This window comes from Leptonychotes weddellii, chromosome 11 (assembly GCF_054177405.1).
Source record: "Leptonychotes weddellii isolate Sample4059 chromosome 11, ASM5417740v2, whole genome shotgun sequence".
Classification (NCBI taxonomy): domain Eukaryota; kingdom Metazoa; phylum Chordata; class Mammalia; order Carnivora; family Phocidae; genus Leptonychotes; species Leptonychotes weddellii.
The window spans coordinates 62,867,908-62,877,042 of NC_138379.1; the positions used below are offsets into that span (position 1 = coordinate 62,867,908).

Here is a 9,135-nt window from a genome sequence, read left to right on the forward strand (position 1 = left end):
TGATTTTCCAGCATGCAATCTTTAAACGTCCTCCCAGTTCAGCTGTCCAGCCTCGAATCCCTGCCTCAGCAACGCCGAACTGACTGGTCTCAAGGTGCTGCTTACACATGCTTGCCTCCTTGGGGAGAGGTTCACAAAAATACTCCGGCAGGTTAGGCCAAAATTCAAGTGTTCTATTAGAGTATGTAGCCTCTGGGAGAAGCGGGGAGAATGCGACACCACGAGCCCTTGCTTCCCATGCCACACTGAGAGCCCTGGTGGCAGGACGCTCACGCCGCCCTGTGCAGAGTGTTGGTCCTTGAGCGCTTGGCTCCTTCACCCTCCAAGGTTACGATGAACTTGGCCACTGAGATCCAGACACCGAATGATGAGTCTCGCGGCCTCACCAATAATCAATGAAATGCCCACGAAGCCTATTCACTTCTTTCACCCAGAAGAATGCTAACCCATGGAGCAGTGGGCAGCCTCATACACCACTGCCAACTTAAACCAGTACAGTCCTTGAGAGCCCACAGTGGGGGTGCCCCTGGAACAGTTTAAATGAGCAACACCCTGGGGCGCCCGGGCGGCTCCACCAGTTAAGCGTCCGACTCTTGATTTCGGCTCAGGTCATGATCTCAGGGTTGTGAGATCGAGCCTCGCGTCAGGCTCCGCATGGGCATGGAGTCTGCTTAAAATTCTCTCCCTCTCTCTCTCTCAAATAAATAAATAAATGTGTAGAACCTCTGACACACCAATTCCACTCCTAGAGAACCACACGCATGTGCACCTAGCAATGTATACGTACGAAGACATAATAGCAAAAGCAATGAGTTGGTTTACGCGTCTAGGAAAAGCGAAAAGCAGGCTGACTCGTAAATTATGATATATCTATACTATAAAATACTGAGAGACAAATATGAGACAAATTAAGAGAGAAGAGCTACATGCATGAAAAGATCTATAAAATACATTAGGTGAAAAGACAAAATAGTGAAACGGTATATAGGGTGGAATCAGTTTCTGCTTAAAAAGGAAATAAAACTACATGCATTTGTGTCTAGATGATGGACAGTTGATGGATAGGCAACAAACTGCTTAAAACTGGTTACTTCTGAGGCCCCAGCAGGGCTGCGGCCTGTGGGGGAGGGGTGCTGGGGGGGAAGGAGGATTTTACATTTTCTATCATGTAGTTCCACACTGCTTGGATGGGAGGGTGGGGCGGAAGAGCATCATGTACTCATGTATGACCTATACTATTTCGGAGAAAAGCAACTGAACTCATAAAACAACTACAACAACAACACCGGGTTTTGCTCTGGTGTGGAACTGCCCCACCCGTCTGCGCAAGTTTTGGTGCCACACTCCAAGGTCTCCCCAAGTTCAATTTCCAAGCCACGGAGGACAGACTGGATTGGGAGCAACAGGGAAGAAGGGAAATGTGTGGGGGGGGGAAGCCAAAGAAAACTTTTGTAAAAGTTCTGTGGAAGCTGCCCATCAGCTGAACCCACCCCGAACCTGCTGGGCTCCAAACCTCACTATGCTAACACTTTCCCTCCCCTCACCCCCACAGGACGAGAAAAGAAGAGAAAACGCAAATTTGAGAGAATTCCTTTCTTCCAACAGCAGAGGAGAGGCGAGCAGAGCTGCTCCCAGGGAACCCAAAGCAGTGGCCTGGCCAAACTCCAGCCTCCTGGCCACAAAGCCCCCAGGCTCCCAGGAGCGCAGGGAGGGTAAGACCCCCCACCTGCAAACCCCAGGCCCACTCCCTGGAGACCCTCCACTTAGGCAAACGGCCGAGCATCTTTTCACGCTCGTGACAGAAATCCAAACTGAACCAGTATACAAATCAGATGGTTCTGCCAACAAAGCAGCAACAATGTGGGAAAGGCAGAGATAAATCAATGGCAGCCTGGCGCTAAATATATGTTTATTCTTTCTGCTTGCCAGCAGTAGCACTTCTATGGATTCAAATATTTGATAAATATTTTTTTGCTTCCCGGTAATAATTAAAACAAACACACACATGCAGCTAAACATGAAGCAAAGAGAAAACCAACAAACGGGCTTTGCATAGGGCATAACGTTCAGGAAGCATGCACGACAGCTAACATCCTCAGGCAGAAATGTTTTCCCAGGAAACAGGTACCCTGTTCGTGCAAGAACCAAATTCAACGGGCCCTCTGTCCACAGCTCGGGCACTACCTAAAGGTGCTCTCAGGGCAATGAAAGGTGGGTACATCTTGGGAGGGAAAGAGGTGACCATCCAGCAGAAAGCGGGGGAGCTGAGTCTTCTGCAGTGACTGGCGGCAGAGACAGCTGTGACTGCAGATGCCGGGAAGCAGACAGGCAAATAAAGGGAACCCCTGGCCTCCTTGCAATGAGGATAGAGCCCAGATAAAACCGGAACCTGATCAACTGGCTCAGCCGAGTGAGAAGAAACCATCTAAAGGGCATGGGTATCATGCAGTCTGGAAGACGGAAGCCGGAAGCCCAGGCAGGTTTATTACGGAGGCTGGCAGTGAAGGAGGGAGAGGGCATGAGACCAGCAGAGCCCTGAGGTGGCAACAGAGCATCCTATGACGGGAACCCGTGGACACTAGCCACCAGGACCGACCATCTACCTTGGCTCTGACTCTGCTTCACCTGAGTTTGGTGTGCCCCCCTCCCCAGGTCTGTACCCTTCAGGCGAGGGTGGTCTCATCTCCTCCCAGGGCTGGCCACCTCTGTGAATTCAGCCACCACCACTCACATTTCCTGGCCAGCCGCCCCCCCATGCTGGGGGACCACAAGTCACCCTGACCTCGAGGCAGATCACCTCTTGGGGAAGAGCCAGAACTGAGGACCACACCCCCTGGTGGGTCCACTGAGTCCATCAGGGAACAGTGGGGTGCAGACTCCACCCCAGGGAGGTTTCCTTCTCTGAGGGCCTTTTCCCCTTGATGCTTTTCACTTGGTCGGAATGCTTGAACCAGCATTTCTGAGGAACGGTGTCGGAGGAACCTGAATCAATCCTGTGAGATGCTCCTGGAAAAGGAGAAATGATAAGGCTAGGAGACAGGCAAACAGAGGGGAAGCGGCTTCCAGGTTGTACTTGGGCACCTTTCCCTAGCCGTCAAAAGAGACCAAAGGGGCAATTTCGGTTTCTGCAGAGGCTGCTTTCAGTCTACCAAGAGTCAGAATGGGGGTCAGAGCTACAGTGGGAGGGGGAGGAGAGACAAGCATGGGTTGGATTTGGCTCCTCCTTCTCTCAGCTCCGACATCCAAAGGGACAAAGCGCGATCCATCCTGACACATCCCCATTTGCCATCACCATGGCCACGGTCACAATGTCTCCAGTTCAAGCCCTCATCACCCTTCCACGGTGCCAGGAACTCCAATGGACTCATTTCTCCAGTCCCAACCTCCTATCCCACACAGCCCACTCTAAGACACAGATCTGACCCCCTCTCCCTTAATGAAAACCCCCAGCCTACAGGACAGAGTCCAACCCCCCGCAGAGCACGCAAAGCCTCTACCTACGCGGGTACTGGAGTCGCAGAGGTCACGGCGGACACTCAGACTAACCCTTTGCTGGCTACGTGGACGCACGTGTGTTCGGGTGCCCACGTCCTCAGCTGTGCATCGAGGATAGCACGATCAACCAGAGCTGCTGGGACGATTACATCAAAGTTGTAGACAGCCTCGCTCCCCAAGAACCATGACGGTGATGTCTCTACCTGTCCCTCACCTCTTCATAATGAAGGACTAGCCATGAACTCAGGGCCAAAGAAGGCACAGTAGAGATCTACACATGCAGGGACATCGACATAAAAATTAGGCGACCAAAATGTGAAAGAAACCAAAATCAACTTATTATCAAAGTAATGCGAGAAGAGGGAAGGTATGGGAAAAGAAGGAAAACATCACTTTGGGGAGGACATGTTTCTAAAATATATAGCTCTATGATTTTTTGGACTTCATTTGTTCCAAAGATTAGGAAGATTATATTTCAAAAGTTCACAAAGGAGACACTTCTATTTTTTGGAAAACTCTTTCTTAATTAATATCTTCAGAGAACTAAGAAGTACTTTTATAGGCTGACTGAATCTTAATAAAATTCTCTGAGAAATTCTGGCATCAGTCACAACAAACACCCTCTTGGAATTTAATTTCCTTTCCAGCATACGACTTACTACGGAAACTCATTTATGATACCACCACAACCAGTCAAAATCTGCCTGGAGGACAAAAACTTCAAAGCCCCACAAGAGAGCCTTATAGGATGGGATGGAAACTGGCCCCATACTCAGCCAAATCCTACACCTAACCGAGATTTCCCCACACCAAACTTTCCGGCTTGTACCGCCAGATTCCACTCTTCCATCTCCTACCCAGCCCTTAGCCCGCCCTGCCCTCCCACCTTACAATGTAGCTCTTCCAATGCCTCCTTCCAGCTAGAAATGCCCCCAAACTTGGTATCTTTCTCCCTGCCCAACAAAACGAATAAAAAGGAGACAGAGCACAAAATGGGCAAAGGGAAACTAGCCTTACCCATTTTCAACTTTCTATCAAAGACAGTCCTTTCCGGCCTCTGGTTTTGTTCTCCCTCCTTTTAGATGATGGCAGGGCCTGGAATATTCACCATGAGCAACGGCCACTGGGGTAGGAAGGCAAAAGCTGGAAGAATTATTCTTAAGTACAAAAATGTACCCTAAAAGCCTTTTCTCCCTTGAGGCCAATTCCTACTGGAAGACTGAATCAATCCCATTATCCCGAGTGCCTGTGGGCAAGGGGAGAGAAAGGGGTGAACGCCAACCTTCACTGAGCACCCACCACATATCTCATTTAATATAAGGCAGTGATCCTGATCTTACATATGAGGAGAACAGGCTCAGAGGGGCCGGGGGATGGGCTCAGGAGGTACACTGAGACCTACCGGACACCCAAGACTCACGGACTCAAGCGTCCAGTATCCCCAAGTGCTTACACTAAAATATTGCCTGGGCTAGAAAATACTTCATAGTTTACACATTGCTTTTCATATACATTATCTCACTTACTACCGCAACCCTGTAGAAGAGCTAAGAATTCCTTTTCCACTATTACAAAAAGGCTATCTGGCTTCAAAGATCATCAGCAAGTTGTGCAAGCCAGCTGTAACACTTAACAGTTTGTTTCCTCAGTGTCTGATAGGGTGGTAGGGACTCAAATAGTAACTGTTATTAGCATCATAATTTTCACTAATTTCATAGTCCTAAGGGAAAGTAAAATTTACACACACAGACGAGCACACATATAGATACACTACAGACATTTTAAAGATTCAATCTAATTAGTTATGCCTTTACGTGTTGGGGGAGGATATAGTTTTACCACTTCAAACTCAGAGATAACCACTAACTGCAGCTTCCAAGAAACTGACCAAAAAAGGATTACAGAAAATGATGTGGTCAAACCCAATATGGATTTTGAAAGCTAATGGAAGAGAACAAGAGGATAGGAGCATTTCAATTTGTGATAAAATACAAAAAAAAAAAAAAAAAAATCCTCCTCCCCTTCTAGCATCATGGCTTCATCGTTACTGTGCCGTCTGGCCTGGCCATGTCATCTCAACTCGGGGGTGCCCCTCGGCATCCAAACAAGAGAGCCAGCAGATGACCTGGAAGTTCTAGTCAGAGGCCGCCCAGGGGGTCTAGGGAGGAGTGGCCACATTATTACTTCAAGTTATTTTTAATGTGTTGCATCTAACGAACCGTTTGCCTATGAATTACACTCACTTGAAAGGAAACCAGGGAAGTTCAGAAATGCCAGATGCAACAGGAATCGGCTCACAACTTCTCAAGCCACAGGGAAAAAAACGACAGAAGTGTGGTGGTACAAGGATCCCAGGACCCGTCAGACAGAAGGAAATCTTTAGTACAGTGGCAATGAGAGATCCTGGGGGTGTTCTTCGAGTAAGGCTGCACCAAGACCAAGCCAACCGAGCATCCACTCCAGACTTGAAGGTTAAAACGAAAGAAAAAATTCAGGTCTGCCGGTAAGATATACCTAATTTTTTCAAAGCACAATTAACAACTTTATAGCCAAGATTGCTAGACAGCCATGTATACTGATGGCCTGCACCACAACAGTATTCATGCTATAAATCTAGTACCAATTACTATTAGTTTTTTATTTTGTTTTGTTTTTTGCAATCTTTCTTGCATCTTATCTGTTGTTAAGTCCATCCTCAGTTCCATAATTACCATCGGCTGATGTTGATGTCATGTGACTGATTAGTCTCACAAGGAAAAAGATTTCAGTCCCCCTCAGAAGCTGACTCTTGCCTCCACCAGATTATCTAGTTCTGTTTTTATACCCCATTTCAGAGAAATGGAAACTGAAGTCCAGATAGGACCCATCCAAGGTCATCCTCCTTGCTCATGTATCTAGGACTAGAACTAGGGTTCAAAAGGCCCAAGGTGTGGGCCTCCAGCCCCATCGATGTCGCAAATGACCTGGCATACTTGTGTCCTGAATACAAAGTTTATTTGAAAAAAGAAAAAAAGGCCAACATGAGTCATCGCTGTTGTCAAGGGGCACCACATAGGCTGTTCTAATAAAGCATCCAGCTTCTCCAGAACCACTTGTTTCTGCAAAACGAGCCTCAGCCAGGGAATAAAGGGCCATGTCTTATTCCCTTTCAGAATACCCAGGACCCTGTGAGCAGCTGTGCGGCTGGCCTTTGCGGACCTGCTGGCCCAGCCCAGGGAATCCCTGACATTTCCTATGCAGAGGGACTGGGTGGGTGGGTGGGTGGGTGTGGGAGGAGGTCAGAGTTGTGCTTTCAGACAGCTCCCTGCGGCAGTCAGGATTTCATACAGTCCAATCCTGCTCACCTTGGAACCCCTAACTAGCTCACCCACTGAGGGATCCCCTCCTCAACTTCCCCAGGACAAAAGCACTGCAGTGTGGGAGGTGAACCTGACGGATGGGGAGGGGCGGGACCTGACCCAAGCGGTGGAGGAAGCAACGCTCAGCTCCCTCTCGCACCCCTTACAGGAACTCCCCATCCGGTCTTCAGACGCCAGAGGTGACCCCAACTCTCCAAGCCTGACCCCTCTCTCGGGGTCTGCCCCAACGGAGGCGGAGAGCAAGCAAAACCCACTCCCCAGCACTCTACCCCGCCACCGGCTCGCCTCCGGTCCCCAGCGCTCGCCCCCGGAGGGCCTCCCTCTCATCCTCCCTCCTCACGCGCAGGGCCCCCCGGCCGGACACTTGCCCACTGCAGTCGGAGAGCCGGAGCGCACCCCCTTTCTCCCCGTCCGCGGAGGAGCCGCGTCTCCCGCCTTCCCAAACGGGGCCCTCCCGGCCGCCCCGCCTCCGGCCCGGGACGCCCCCCCCTCACCGCGTCCCTGCGTCCCCCGGGGTCCGCCCTGCACCCGCACTTCCCGCCCGGCCCATGCGGGCTAGCGGTCCGCCCCAACTTTTCCGGCCGCGGCCCCGTTCCCGCAGCGGCGGGGATTCCCGTCCCGAGCCGCGACTGGCGGGCGGGCTCGCGTCCCCTCGGCCCCCGCCCGCCCCGCCGGCACGAGTTGCGCTCGGGACCGGCTCGGCGCCCGGGCCTCGGCCGGCAACCCGGCGCGGAGGCGGAGCCGGCGTGGCGGGAACCGCGCTGTCCCGGCGCGGGCACCCCCGCCCGGTGCCCGGCGCCCGATCCCCGCGCCCGCCCGCCGCGCCGCCGCGCCGCTCCCTGCCCACCTGCCCGCGGGCGCCGGCGCCGCTCACCTCCTCCCGTGCCGCCGCCGCCGCCGCCGCCGCCGCCACTGCCGGGAATACGTGGCAGTGGCCGCCGCCGCTCGTGCTCCCCGCCTCGCCTCGCCTCGCCTCTCCTCTCGGCGCCCGCGCGGGCGGCTCCGGCGCGCTGGACCGCAGCGCCAGGCGCCCTCTGCCGCCGGGAAGCCGAATCCTCTCGCCCTAACCCTAACTCGCCCGCCGCCCCCGCCCGGACCTCGGCCGCAGCCCACCGCCTTCGCCCCCGCCCCCGGCCCCCGGCCTGGCCCGGCCCGGCCCCAACGCTCGCCTCCGAGCCGGTTCCGCAGGGCCGCGGGACCAGTCCCGCGTGCCGGGCCCGGGCCGCCGCCGCCTCCAGGGAGCCTGCCCTGACCGCCCAGCCGCTAGGCGCCGCCGGTACAGGTCATCCTCGGGCTGATACATTTCCTGCTTCTGGGACTGCGTCGCCCACGAGGCAGTACAATCGGAGAGGGGGTGGGGGGGCAGCCAAACACCACGTCTCTCGCGTTCACCATTCTCCCCGCTAGGGCTAGGTTAGCGCCCTGCCTGGAATACCAAAGTGCGCAATAAACACTTGTTGAGGGAGCGAAAGAGTGAATGAATGAGTAGAGATTTCTGCAGCTCTCCACAGGAGGCTTTTAAACCTCAAGCGGACGGATATCTTGACCTGGATTTGTTTTTGTAAATTACACAGGCACGTGCTTGGCTTCGCTTGAATAAATAGGACTCACAATTTCCCACCTCAGACCAGCACCAAAGCCGCGCAAAGCCCACAGCTAAATGTTATTCGGGGCATTTAGTCAAATAGAGTTAGGTTTTGGATCTACTACTTACAAGCCGGGAAATCTCCGGAAAGCTAATCTCCCTGGGCATGGTTACCTCATCTATAAATTAAGAATAATAAAATCTTCGTCAGATGCGTTGTTGTGAGGCTCAGATGAGATCATGCGTTGAATGTAAAGTGCTTTGCCCAGCTGCCCCCCCCATACACACACAAACGCCCTGTAGACTGTAGTATCTAAAATGGTCGCTATTTTTTTTTTAAAGATTTTATTTATTTATTTGATAGAGACACAGCGAGAGAGGGAACACAAGCAGGGGGAGTGGGAGAGGGAGAAGCAGGCTTCCCGCCAAGCAGGGAGCCCGATGTGGGGCTCGATCCCAGAACCCTGGGATCATGACCTGAGCCGAAGGCAGACACTTAACGACTGAGCCACCCAGGCGCCCCTAAAATGGTCGCTATTTTTAGTATTATTACTGATCTAGTAGTAGGAAAAACTACAGGCAAAATGTAAAAAAAAAAAAAAAAATGGCCACCTTTCACCTGAGGACAACCTTGTGGGACTGTCATCTGCCCAAGAGGCCTCTCCAGTCCCTCCTCTCCTCACCACCAAGAATTAG

The 9,135-nt window shown here is 52.4% G+C and overlaps 1 long non-coding RNA gene across 1 annotated transcript in view; it reads right to left on the reverse strand.

Moving 5' to 3' along the window:
* LOC102733720 (uncharacterized) overlaps positions 1-7,938 on the reverse strand; it is a 71,461-nt gene extending 63,523 nt beyond the window's left edge. The window contains exon 1 of the long non-coding RNA XR_014138815.1: positions 7,729-7,938. This is a non-coding gene — a long non-coding RNA (uncharacterized LOC102733720). The remainder of the gene's footprint in view (positions 1-7,728) is intronic.
* Positions 7,939-9,135: the final 1,197 nt, after the last annotated feature.